We start from the raw sequence: 13,727 nt of genomic DNA on the forward strand, positions 1-13,727 counted from the left end.
ACTTCAGGCAATACAAGAGCCTCACTCTCACATTCACCTTCAGTACCATGCAAGGTGGCTACCTGCACCATGGGGTTTCAGAGCTTGGCAGGAATGTGTTAAAGTGAGTTGGAAACCTAGTCAGCGTTGCTGCAAAAGTAGGTTGTCCAATCTTTCCTGGGAACACCTCAGTGGTCAGTGCTATGTGAAATAACACCTGACCTAGAACTGCTTCACAGAACATGGCTACAACTGGCTGGAGTACTGGCATGTGCAAATGAACTAACAGAAATTTTCTTTCCTGGTATCCAGAGAAATATGTTTTTTCTCCAGTACCCAGCAGAGAACAACAGAAATGATTTTCATTTAGACCATAAAAATGAGACAAGGAGCAGAAGTACCTGGCAACATGGATCCTGCAACATCTGAAAGCAGATGGGAAGGGCAGAGTCATCTCCAGCTGGGTACAAATGAAATAAGCGCTACGCACTCAGTTCAGCAATAGCTAAATGTTAAACAAAAACCAGAAGTAACAGCAATATTGGCCTGATCCCAGAACCTATGTAGCTCAGCTACAGCAGCTAAAGCCAGCTTACGATGGTTATGTGGCCTGCATGAGGCAATAAGCATTCTTCCATTGTCCCCAGACAAAAAAAAATCAGGCTACTCTTGAGCTGAAATAAAAACATCTGTGACATCTTCTACCAATTAATATGTTTAATCATAACTTTTTTTACACGTGTTACTTTCTTGTACAGTCAGCACTACACACGGCTTAAAATGACAGTTGTGGACAGTGTCCATAACCGATATCACACTGGTCTAACAGTGGGTGAACCATCACGGTTCAATCTTCAGTATTTCCCAAGAATGTATGTACTAAGCATATAAACTCTGCAGCACTGTAATTATGCAGTAACAACAATATAATTATAATTGTATTGACCAAATAGGCACAGTTCTGGGGAAGAAAAGGAATGGCAAAGAAACATCAGTAAGTAATAAAATAGTAAATACAGGATTTGGCAACTTAAGTGCAGCACACAGTATCTACCTTGTTCTCTCATTCAAGCAGAACGTGGAATAGCAATCCAGAAGACTTCACTAGAACTGATTTTAAATACCCTTAGTAGAATGTATTTAATATGTATTCCAGAGTATCTGATTAAGTGGAAGTATCTTCTCTTTCTCTGTATGAAAAAGAATAATCTTAAGAGACAGAAATGAAAGCTTAACCCTTCGTAAATACTGTAAAAGGTAAAGGCTGGATTTTCAAAGTAAGTCAGCACCCCTAAACTCTCATTCACAGAACATTCTTTTCACAGCTGCTGACCATTGGTTATATGGGAATCTTACCATAAGGCCTTGATTTCCAATTGTAAAATTATGTGTGTGTGTCTCCCTCTCTCTGTATAATGCAACAATTATAAAAGCAAAGCAAAAACTTTAGGGAATTAGTTCAATCAAATTCTTACAAGAGATTATTTACTAAGGGTACAATTTAAGTTCATAGTGCCTACATGTAACAAGCCTGCTGTGAAGTAATTAATTTTCTAAAACAAATACAAATTTTATACTGCCTGTGTAGGTTAGATAGTCCAAGTTAAGAATTCATGTACTGCTTCTGCTTCTCCTTCTGCATTCATGGATGAGAGCCAGTGGATCTAATGATGCTGTGTAATATGGATATATTGGGTCAGACTGAGTCAGAGTGATGCTAGACCAAGTTTCTTAGCGATTTCATAGCCAGCCACTGGTCTCTCTCTCATTTATACTTTTAATTTATGTTTCTATAGTTTGAAAAAAGCTTTGCCTACATTATTGAACCCTTTCTCTTTAGCATAAATATCTGCTGGTTACAAGCTTTGTAACCTTTAACACTTACTGCCTCAAGAAATCTCCATCAACAGAGAAAAGTCTTAATAGTTAAAATGTGTTTTCACTGATTTCAACAGGCTTAGAAGATTTATTAGTTTAATAGATAAATATATTCTACAAACTATCAATCTAACTAAACAAGAATGCAATTATTAAATGTTTATTCTGTAATTTTATATTTTTAATGAGAGTTTTGAGCACATTTTTGCTCATCTGTTTTTTAAAGACCAAACAAAACATTACGAATCTTGTGGTACACTACCACTGTGAGCTGAAGGCAAACAAATCAGCTACCTCTCATGCTCCCAAGCAAACATTTCCAGAGACCTCCTGTCAAGCATGCATTAGAAATGTTCTTCAGAAGACAAAGGCAGGTCCCCAGAGTCACATGAGGAAAGACAGACTTGCCATGCCATTAATCCAGTTCTTTCTCCTTACCTCATTAGTTATATCTCAGAAACAGTTATTTAATTAAATTTGCAGCACCCATCAACAAAATTATGGATGCATATAATAATAAATATAGGTGCAAAAGGGACCTTGAGTTAAAGAAAAATGAATTAAAAGCATGTATCTTCATATTGGCAACTTTCAGTTCTGGTCCCTGATCCTGTTAGCAGAATTAACCTGAAACAAACAAATCTAGGGCACTATACAGCAAATAGGTGATGAATCTAGATGAGTCAAGTGAATAAAGAGACGGTGCTTTAAGAAAAGCTTTCTGGAAAGGAGGGGGTTTTAGCTCAGCTGGTGACCCAGGAGCCAGAGCAACACCTACTGCTGACCCTGCATTCAGACACGGGATATTTGATAAGAGGAGCTCAGTTCTTGCCGTGCAGAGAAGAGCGGCATTCATTTGCCAGCATTTGCAGGGACCACAAAGAAATCCTTGTGGGTGAACCAGTGAGGCCATGGACACCCCAGGCTTACCCGCCTCTTAGCAGCAGCAGGAGACATGTTATGGACTCCCAGCAAAAGGTAGCCAGGCCCCAGGCATCAGAAATAAGAGATACAGGAGTCAGCTCTTGGACAAAGAGCCATGGTTAAAGACAAACATGCAACCTGGAATACTTATGCAAAGGCTGAGAAGACACCGGGCTTAAGAAAACAGAACAGGCTGCAGGTCCAGAAGATCATCTATGTTATTTGTGAATCCCCAGCTGGCAGGTTACAGGGATGCCTCACGCTTATCCACTGGATAGGCTCTGCTCTTAAAATATGTCCACATACAAAGTTGCAGCCTCATTTCTCAGTCTCCTGTCAAGTGTCTCCACCTTTACACAACTACTGAAATCCAGAACATGTTTGCACTGCAGGCACAAGGCACCTCTTCACAAAGTGTCACTCAGAGATGCAGAAAAGTTCTTTTAGACCTTTACAGCCAAAACAAAGACAGTAAAGGAAAGGCGCTCCGTAATGCACCTATTTCTCACTAGCTTTATTATGGTTTGTTGTTTCCCCTAAAGCAGTGAAAAACTGTGCAATGTATGCTCTTCTTCTCTCATTTCTCTTGTTTCCCATATTAAATGAAAATAAAAAAAATAAATAAAGGTGGTGAGAGAAAGGCAGAAAGAGGTAAAAGCAGTTAAAGGTCCCCAAAACACAGTAGTCCTCCAAGAAAATAACGATCTCACAATAAACCTGGACATCTATCAGCTGAAGGGTTAACAGACTTGTTTCTAGCCTTTTTTCAAACAGATGTTCCACACAACATTAAATAGGGGCTAGAAAGAGGGAGGAGGCAGAGAATGAACTTTGTTGCAATATGGAATTTTTAAAGGCATTTCCTTCTCCCCAAGAGCCAAAAGCTGTGATCACTTAAGTCTTTGCTTTTTTAAATACATGTTCATTTTGTAGCTATTGCCAAACTAAATGAATCCAGTCTTTGAAAACCCTTTCTTAAAAAAAAAATCATAATTTTCCCCGTCATACTTGAAGTCTGACTTTTTTCCAAGAATGTCAACAAAAACGTATACGAATTTCAACCTTTACAATGAATTCTTCTAACTGTTCAGATGTGTGCCACAACAGTAAGTTAGTGTTACCGATCTTAAACTTTCACATCTAAACAAACTCATTTTACTCAATAATTAGGAAAACAAGAACTCATTTATTCCAGAATGGTATTTCTGTATTCTTTATTCAACAGTGGGGGGTTTTGTTGTTGTTTTGGATTGTTGTGGGGTGTTGGGGTTTTTTGGGATTGGGGCTCTTGGGTGGGGGGAAGGGAGCGAGGTGCTGGTTGGTTGGTTGGTTTTTCATTTGCTAAAGATAATATCAAATAATGAAAATACAGCTGTTGACTCTGAAAGTCACATACGGCTTAGCAGTATAGAATAATATTTCAAATTTTATAAAATACTTTCTAAAACTGCATTTAGGAATGTTTTTCTTAATGAATAGCTTAAACTCAGTAATGCTTCCAAAGAACATTCCTATTTTCTGACTACACAGATGTTTGGTACACCTCACTCTTCCTTGATGTGAAGACCCGAAAGGCAGCATAAATTATTCAGGAATATGGGCTCCCAAATAAAATACTTCTTTCTCTCTTGAAGAGCTGTAAAATATTTTTAAAACTCAGATTGCATTAAAAATGTTTTTAAAAAGTCAAATATGTTAAAAATGTTAAAAAATCAGAATGTAGTTACTTCCCAGATGACAGTGTAGCTCAGAAGGCCTTGCTCTAGGAAAGGGAGAATTTTCTCATCTGCTGCAATAGAGATATACAACTGCTAAACTATATGAGCTACAAAAGTTAGAAGCAAAAAGTAATTTCATAAAAAATGCAAAAGCTGTTTTTGTTTCTAAGGGTCCAGACTAATCTATTTCTGATCTTTCTGTGTTCTACACATGGACATTACACATTGATAGCACTTTTCCACTCTGCTTTCTCACATCCAGCTTTATGCCTCTTACATTTAAGAAAAACAACTCTGAAAAACATTAGTCACCTTTAACAGGTGTAAAGGTAGACAGGTGGGAAATGAAAACAACAGAAGAATACTGATAAATTATGAATTATGTGATTAAAAATTCTTGCTGGTTAGGACCCCATGTTTATGTGTGTGTTGACAAGTGTTCATTGTAGAAATGACTTCCAGTAAACTATTCACAGTAGTCAACTGGACTGGAATGTGGAAAACACCAGCTACATCAACTAAATACTCTGAAGAAGAAGAAAACCTTAGATGCTTAAAGCAACCAAAATTAAAGTAACAACAGATAATTCCCATTCAGTATTGGCCATGATCCTCACATAGGTGAGGATTCCTGAGGCAGAGGCCACTTAGCAGAAGAGGAAGAAACAGGCACAACGCTCTGTGGCTCTAACATAGGAAAGGTATGCATCCTGGAGGACAAATGGGTATTTCCCTTTTGCGTAATTTTGTGTAATGCCACACTCAATCTTCTCCCGACAGTTTTTTTCATTCATTTCAATTCCAAAACATTAATGGAATGAAAAATATTTTTATTATTTTCTCTTATTCATTTGGCTAGAAATTACGCTTTTAACTGCTTTAACCAGTATTTGCTGTGTGTTAAGAAATTAATTTGTGTCCCAAGCTTCTGTTCCAACAAATGCAGTATTTTGTCTCTTTCACAAGCTTACATGGTAAGGATCATTTGTTTCTCTTTCTCTGCTATATGCCTAATTTTAGTCACTGTATATCCAAAAGCAAAAGTCTATATAAACAGAAAGAAAACTTATGCGATTCTCAGTAAATTGAGAGTCATCATGTCTTTTTCAAGGCTACACAGTCCAGCACACCAATAAAAGCTCTGAAGATCGGTTACACTACAACAACTTCCAGCATTTTTTTAATGCAAACTTTTATCAGAAGCAAAGGCACTGAAGTCAGTGAGAAACTTACTGGTAATAAACATTAAATCATTCTAATAATTAACAATATTAATGATTAACAACAACAATAATAATATACATTTAAATAATCACTACTGATGCAGCAGTATATGGGACACTTGAATTCCTGACACTGTAGCACTACTTCAAACACTACAAGAACTGTAAGTACAATGCACAGATTAGGCATATAATGAACAAATCAGACTCTAACCTCAGATATTTATATGCATTAGAATTATGTGCTTTCCAGAGTTTTTGAAACATAAGCAATAATTCAGAGCATACCCTGCAAACAGATGCCATCTGTATAAGTACCAAGCCTGAAGTTATGACAGAACTCAACCCATACACACAGCAGGGAAACTTTAACATCCAGGTCTTCGGAAAGCTGGCAGTACAAAGCCAGAACATCTGGGAGCTATCATGAGAGCTATAGAGACAGTTGTGTTCTCTTCTTTTCAAGCTCTTGCATGCCATTTTTCTGTCACTACCTCAGACCTGCAGGAAATGTGGCCTCCACTGCATCATGTGCGTCACACACATTATGAAAAATAACAGCAAGAAGAGCAGAAGAAGCAAAACACAAGCTGTTTCATAGCCCACTTATATTTCTGACTGAAAGCATACACTCACATCTTCAGCAAGAAAGGAGACATGCTACTTGCCTTTTAACTGTAAGGAAATTCAGTTACAGCACAAATAGTCCAGATTTTTCAGCAGGGGTAAAATAAAATGGCCCTCACTAAAACAACAGCTTGAATCTCTCTCTCAAAACCTTCTTTGCTGTCAAGTATGTGAAAGTAACTTTGTACTTTCGGGTGATGACAGAGGTAGCTGAACAAATGCCAAATACCATTAAGAGTTGTTTGCAGTCCTCCTGAGATTTCAGAAGTAGTTCTGTAGACACCAAAAGACATTATGGAACCAGAGTGATGTTCATGACAGCACCCTAAATTCTGGGCACCTGCTTAAAAAACCCTCATCTGTAATAATCTATGATATTTTCCCTAAAATGAATGAAAATCGTCCCCAGAACGTACTGAACATCGCTAAAAATGGAAGTCATGTTCACTGTTCAACAGTGATGTTGCAGAGGAATTGTAATTACACATCTTTATTGTACTCATGACTTTACATTAAAAACAACAACAAAAAAAATGTCACAGCCCTTGCACAGTGTACTCATGTAAACAATAGTTTCTTAACTATTATTTACATGAAAATAACTAGAAACTTGACAATCTTTTTTTATTCTTCTCATTCTTCCATGTTCTGTTTATACTTACATGACCCTTCCAGAGGAGAATGGTTCATAAGGGAAGAGAAAATGAACTGGGTGTTCAGTGCTTTAAGGCTGTGATGTCAGGACCCTGCAGTGCAGAGGCCAACCTCTGTATTACAGCCATTACTTATTCTTGATAAGCATCAGGTAAAACTGGGAAAGGTAACAGAACTCCAGAAGATTTGCAAATTCTCCTCAAGTTTCCAAACACAGTGGAGTAATAGATGACAGAAACTAAACTGTCCTTTTGAATTCTTAGCAAGGTAACTTTTTCCAAAATCTGTTCCCATAGCGTAAGCTATTTTCACTGAAATAATCTGGGGTGCCTACTGCCTGCAGAGCAGCTGTACTTTGTCACAGTTTGATGAAGCAGACCTGCTTTGACAGGGAACAGGGTTACTAAGGGCTGTCATTCATATATGCTGAACCAGAGCAGGAGATCAGTCGTTTTTTGAGCCCATGCCCTGCTCTTTATAAATATTTCCATGTGTTTGTAATTAGTGGGCTATTCTGGCAGCAAAGGTTATTGAAGGCTGTTTTCCAGACATTGGTTTTGGGTTTTTTTCCTCTCTACACAAGACTCAATCTTAGCATGTTTAATAACAACACAGCCAAACAGTAGGCTCCTGTATCTACATATATCAAAAAAACACCTTAAATGGAAGAGTTTACCTGCCTTCCCTTGCAAAAATTGCATGTGCTTTAGATACAGAGGGCCACAGAATGCAATTGAATAGCTTTTAGCAACGTAGCAACAGAAACCTTGCAAAGCACGGAAGATTTCTGAAATCTGGTTTTAGCTGCTGTAGTGTTCAGAGTGCCCTGAATAAGGGGAAGGATTCAATCCCTGCTGATCTGAAATTTCATTGTGCTAATTGTTTAATTAAGAAATTAAGTTAGTTAAGTATTCCCTTCCAATATCTGTAAGTACCTGCCCAATTAATATAGTATCAGTTGTATCTCAAGAAATACATTCATTTGTACACAAGAGGGGCAACCTACACTTTACAGGAGTAAATCATCATGGTCTTCAGAAACATGTGGCACGACATACCACACATACATCAAAATACCACATTTTTGTTTGTTCTTTTACATCAGACAGTAACTTAGGTATCAGCCTAACTGCTTCTATCTCATGATTACAAGTAGCTTACAAATAGTGGAATAATTGTACATAGCAAATATCCTGAACCAGATACAGCAATGAGGACTATTAATAATACACTGCTACAACACTAGGGAATACGCTGAATTCAGAACTAGCTGAATAAAGAAATATAACATGATTAAGTAACTTTGTAAACAATGCCTGCATTTCAGCTCAGCGAAATTAAAACTGTAGTGCTTAGTTTAAAATCCTTGGATACAAAAGGTAAAAATAAACCAAGCACAGAGTAAAGCGCTAGAGTCTGAAAGAAAAGTCTAATTTACTAGCCAAACCACTCTTTATGGTTTATGTGGCTCATGAAATTAAAGTAAGCTTTGAAGTTGTGGCATCAAATGTGGGTTCTGCAAGCTAATCTGACCAGGTGACTCTGATATCCTCCTAACGCCGTCTGTTCTGCGATGGCCAAGAGTTTCTGAAAGGAACAAGAATAAACCTAACTTAACCTACTGCTAACACAAGCTACTGTTTCTTGTTCAAGCCATACTATTGTTATGGTCTGACTGGTCACTGCATTACAGAGAAAGGCAACTGAGTCAATATGCACAATCAATACTAGCAGCAGTTAACTTACACAATTTTCTTTGTTACAAGAACCATTTAAATACACAATAAAACCTGCCATTTTAATTTGTTATGGGAATTGGAGGGAATTTAAAATATACCAACATAGGAATACCTGTGCTGGTAGAGCTATCAAAGTCAGGACAAGCCCAACATATTTCACCTTTCATCCTTCTACATACAAACTAGACCAGTAACACGTAATCATAAAGAGGATAAAATGGATATTATTTATTACATATCCATTTTAAAGAAGACTATCAGGAGAAAATACAGTCAAGAGCTGACTCTGCAAAGGGCCTTCACATTGAGTTACAATCAACAGAATTATTCACGTAACTAAATGCAACTCAAGTTATGAATTGGTCTTTAAATTAAGAAAATGTCAGGATTAGCTAACACACAAGAAGAATGAGAAACAGGGGGGATGAAAGTGAGGAATCTAAAATTATGCAGTCTTCAAGGAAGGCAGTAAACCATGCTGGTACTTCAGAAAGTCTGTTTAAAGGGAAAATTATTAGACGAGTCTCAAATTCCATAGCTACACATAAAACATAACCAATTACATTCAAACCATATCTCCATATTGTATATTTAACACAGATGGGTTAAAAAGCAAGCCTAACATCTAGTCCTCTTTAGTGCCTTGAAGAAAATTAGAGTTTGATACAAAAAACAAATGCAACCTAATTTTTCCAGTACTGAGTCAAAAGCAGACATAACCTTACAAGGTAATTTGATTTCATGATACTTTGACCATTTGGGAATGGAATGGTCTAATAGCAGCTTCCAGGAATTCAGCATAATTAAAGCCAGGCACGATCAGAACCAGGATATGGGCATGAGCCCAAACTGTAGGTGAAATTTCATTCAGATTTGCCCTTCAATTTCATTGTCATTATTTGTACTATTAAATACACAAGAGCAACAGACCTGAATAGAAACATAAGGACATGAAGTGGAAGAGTACTTTTTAACAGTATTTACTGTTGCAAACAAAAAACTAAAATAAATTATGAGATACTCATGCACACTGCTTGAAAAGATCAAAGTCTATCAGTTATTTACAGTACTAGAGTACCAAGACTGACAAGTACCTGTACTCTAGAGAGGGCTGAAAATCTGTACAGATGGTTCCGTACAGGATTACACTTTCCTGTGTCTGCTCTATTATGAACAACAGAAAGGCTACAAACCACTCCACCATTGTTCAGGAAACTAGCTGAAAATTTCTGCCTCCAAATTTTCCAATCAGCAGCATCTCTGTTTACACAAGGATGTTCCTGTTATAAGCAGATAGTGTAGTTAAATGTTATAACACACTGACCTCCAATGTCAGTTGCTTTCCAGAGTTTACAAGCCTCAAGCCTCACTGGAATCCAGCACAGTATCTCATTCACAGTTGACCATAGTGAAGGAATGCTTGCACTATGAAGGAACAAACAGGCAGATAAAATGTAGTAGGCATGGCCAATAATATAACTGCACAGCATGCTCTGCATTTACTTTGAATTTCCCATCTGAAATTCCTCTGTGGTCTTCAACAGCACTTGCTACCTACAATTCACAGTTGCTAAGAAATGTAAATATGTAACAGTCATTCACACCTCTGCCAATGAAGAATTTCTGCATATACTATGTTTTCTAGTATTTATTCAGCTCAGTTTTATGAGTTCCAAGAAATGGGACCTCCCTTGAGAAACTGTTCCTGACGGTGACAGAAATCTTCTGATGGTACAATGCATTACATTGATACATTGACAGTTAAAAAAAAAAAAAAAAAAAAAAAAAAAAAAAAGGTTTACTGTCATGCTTCATTATTTTACCATACCCCTTACTAACAGTGATGCTTACACCACAGAAGTATTTCTGAGCTTGCACCTTCCTATGCCATATGCCATCACAGCTTCCTCAAAATGCTCACATCTAACCAATCCTCCTCATGCATTTGTACACATATACACAGGGTCTGATTATTTGTGTTGTTTTTCTCTGAGCCCCCTTCAATCCATTCGTATCTATTAATGGCACATACACATCCGTAACAACCTAGCAAAATATTTTCCCAAATCACAGAAAAGACTGTTCTACATGAAAGTGTTTCTATGTAGTCTGATTGCCAGCCCAGCCCTTCTCGAGCATGTTCAGAGACCCTTGCTTCAGAGGCCACACTGTCTCAAACAGTTTTTACCTCCCCTGTCCTGACCCTTTTTTTCTCAGTATGTCTATGGTAGCAGTGTAACTGTCTATCCAGCCACACTGTGATTTGAATTAAGCAACTAACCAGGTTAAAAATAACCCAGAAAAGGAGGGGGGGTGGGGGGAGCGGGGAGGAAGGTTATTTTTAATATAAATCACTCTTCCAACCCAGTTCACTGCACAGGTGCACATGGGATCTCCAGAGATCGGAATAAGCAGCAATGGCTGCAGTGCAGAATAGCACTGCCAGAAAAGGATATGGCCACAAAACTATACAGTCTTCCCATGAAGAACATCTTGCCAGAGAGAGTACTGTACTTCATCGCCCGCCCAGGATGCCCTGGGCTGTGATGAAGTACACAGAAACACTCACTGGTCTGAGATACAGGTGAAATCAGGTGAGAGGGTCTATTTTTATTCTGTGTTCCAAGTAAAGCAATGTATATATTTAAAAGTAGAATAAGGCAGAATATTTTCACCCCCAGTGAAGTTAGCATAAGAATTTCGATCCTTCCTCTCCACAGAACATTCTTCTGTCACTTCAGCTACACTCATGCATGCGGGATCACTGATATGATGGCTTAGAAACATCCCACCTTTAGAAAAGAGGCTCTTCATTTAAAATCTCATCTTTTAGTAACTATGATCTTCAAAATAAAACAAAAAACCTTGAGAAAAAAAATAAAATATTTCCATGGATTCATTAAAATAAGTATGTATTTATGTTAGTTTGGTTCCAGGTGTCTATGGACTGTGTTGGATACAGCAAACCTCTTACAAAGATTAACTTTTCCAGTGACAGGGCACCAAAACTATAATAAATCACACTGGTTTTTTTAACTTCTTGTTTAAAAATGCAACTTGAGCTGAGAAAGGCCAGAGAACCTACAGCTCTTCACCTTTCATCACTGTAAGGTTAAAAATGTAAGCTGAAGAAACACAAAACGCAAATTTACTGTCAGAAGGAAATGTCATTTACCTATGTTCTCATTTAGGATGTGAAAGGTTGCTGTTACCCCCTCTACCTCATGCCCTCCTCTGATGGGGAGGCAGCTAAACCTATTCACACTGTCCACCACAGTCTCTCGTTCCTTGTTTTGGACTCCTCTCTTCCCTTTCACAGCTCCCTATCCACTATATTCTCCCTTTAGGTCACTCTTTTTTGGTTGCTTTCTGCATTGCTGTCACTCTGTGCAACACATTGTTCTGGATTCTCATAGACTCTCTGCAACAGTGCCCTAATGAGAATTCCTCCTCACCATCTGTGGCCCTTTCTCCACAGCCTTCTAAAGGAAAGTCAAAGATCAGAGGCTACTTAACCACCCTAATACACATGGTAATTGAACACAGACTGTCCTTCACACTTCTCCCAGAAAACAGAAACATGATATTAAGTATCATCTTTATGTAGAAAGCTGAATATTATTTACTCCATAATAAGCAAGTTAACAATGCTATTGGTAAGAGAATTTTACTGGTGAGCATTCTTTCACCTACTGACAATTTCCTCTTCCCACTTCAGACCCTCAAAAAGTAGTGATTGATTTTTACTTTTGCTGCCATAAGTATTTATATCAATTCCATTGCTGTGACACCTCATTTCACTTTCTGCAGATGAGAACAGTACCAAACCTCCACTGTGATTCAGGGAAATTTATTAAATATTCACACTAGAATACCTAACTTCCTTAACAGGGTCATCGAAAATATATACTACCCAGGAAGAGAACTGCAAGCAATTTCAAAGTAGGTGATCAACAGTAAATTTGATCAAACATTGATTTAAAACTTACAGTGGTATCAAAAGCCTTGCTTTAACTAGACATCTAATCCAGCGATATCCAAAGCAGAGATACAATAAATATTCAAAGATGCCAACACTACAAGAACCGACCGCCTATAGAAAAAAATAGATGATCAGCTAGATGAAATACATATGAAAGATTGATGAGAAGTCCATAACTAAAGAACTACATGTTGCACCAACTGCAACAATCTTCTGCTTTGATCCAAGCATGGCACATAGCAATAGCTTACTCTCCAGGTAATAAAGGCAGGAAATATATCCTCACCCACCCAAAGATGAAAGAATATTATGGAAAGAGCTTTGTAATTATTCAGTAAGAAGTAGACTATATCATAAAAATAAGCCTGCATCTGCTGCAAAACTTTTTCTGTGCTATATGGAAGGCAAACACTATGAACTTAATGCTGTGCAGATAAATCATCCAGTAAAGATCTAGTACAGGGGTCCTCAAACTTTTTAACCAGGGGGCCGGCGCGGATGCAGTGGCAGGCAGCCATCTGTGGCTGCTTGGTTTACCCCCCAGCCCCCGGCAGGGGGGGGGGTCGGGGGGGTCTGTAAATACTGGGGGCCAGATTGAGGACCCTGGGGGGGCGTATCCAGCCCACGGGCCGTAGTTTGAGGGCCCCTGATCTAGTATACTGCTGACAATTCTGGATAAAAAAGACTGCAAAGGCTTCACTGCTGGTCCTTCAGAGGTAGCTTCACCACTTTCTTTGTGCTCCTTGATCCACGTTTTGACAATGTTCTTAAGAAAACTTAAATATCTCACTGTATGTAGCTCCTTACCTGTGCATCACACTTCAGCTCAGCCTCCTCTAAGATAATACTTGCCTTAACACAGTAACTGAAAATTGACTTTGCAGTTTTGGCAGAGTTACCTACACTCTAGGCACCTTCCTTCCTTTCTCTAAAGGACACGGGGAAAGGAAAACAGCAATTCATGAAACAGCAGAGTCACAGAAGCACTGTCTCAAAAGACCAA

At 38.2% G+C, this 13,727-nt stretch overlaps 1 protein-coding gene across 2 annotated transcripts in view; it reads right to left on the reverse strand.

The window, feature by feature from the left end:
• Positions 1–13,727, reverse strand: part of ROR2 (receptor tyrosine kinase like orphan receptor 2) — a 154,380-nt gene that overhangs the window by 77,502 nt on the left and 63,151 nt on the right. Inside the window, exon 1 of one of the 2 annotated variants that reach the window (XM_055699662.1) lies at positions 10,067–10,150. The exons of the other annotated variant lie outside the window; for it this stretch is intronic. The gene's annotated coding sequence lies outside the window, so the exon portion shown is untranslated. Of the gene's footprint in view, positions 1–10,066; positions 10,151–13,727 lie in introns of those variants that run through there. 2 annotated transcript variants of the gene reach the window in all.

This window comes from Falco cherrug, chromosome Z (assembly GCF_023634085.1).
Source record: "Falco cherrug isolate bFalChe1 chromosome Z, bFalChe1.pri, whole genome shotgun sequence".
Classification (NCBI taxonomy): Eukaryota; Metazoa; Chordata; class Aves; order Falconiformes; family Falconidae; genus Falco; species Falco cherrug.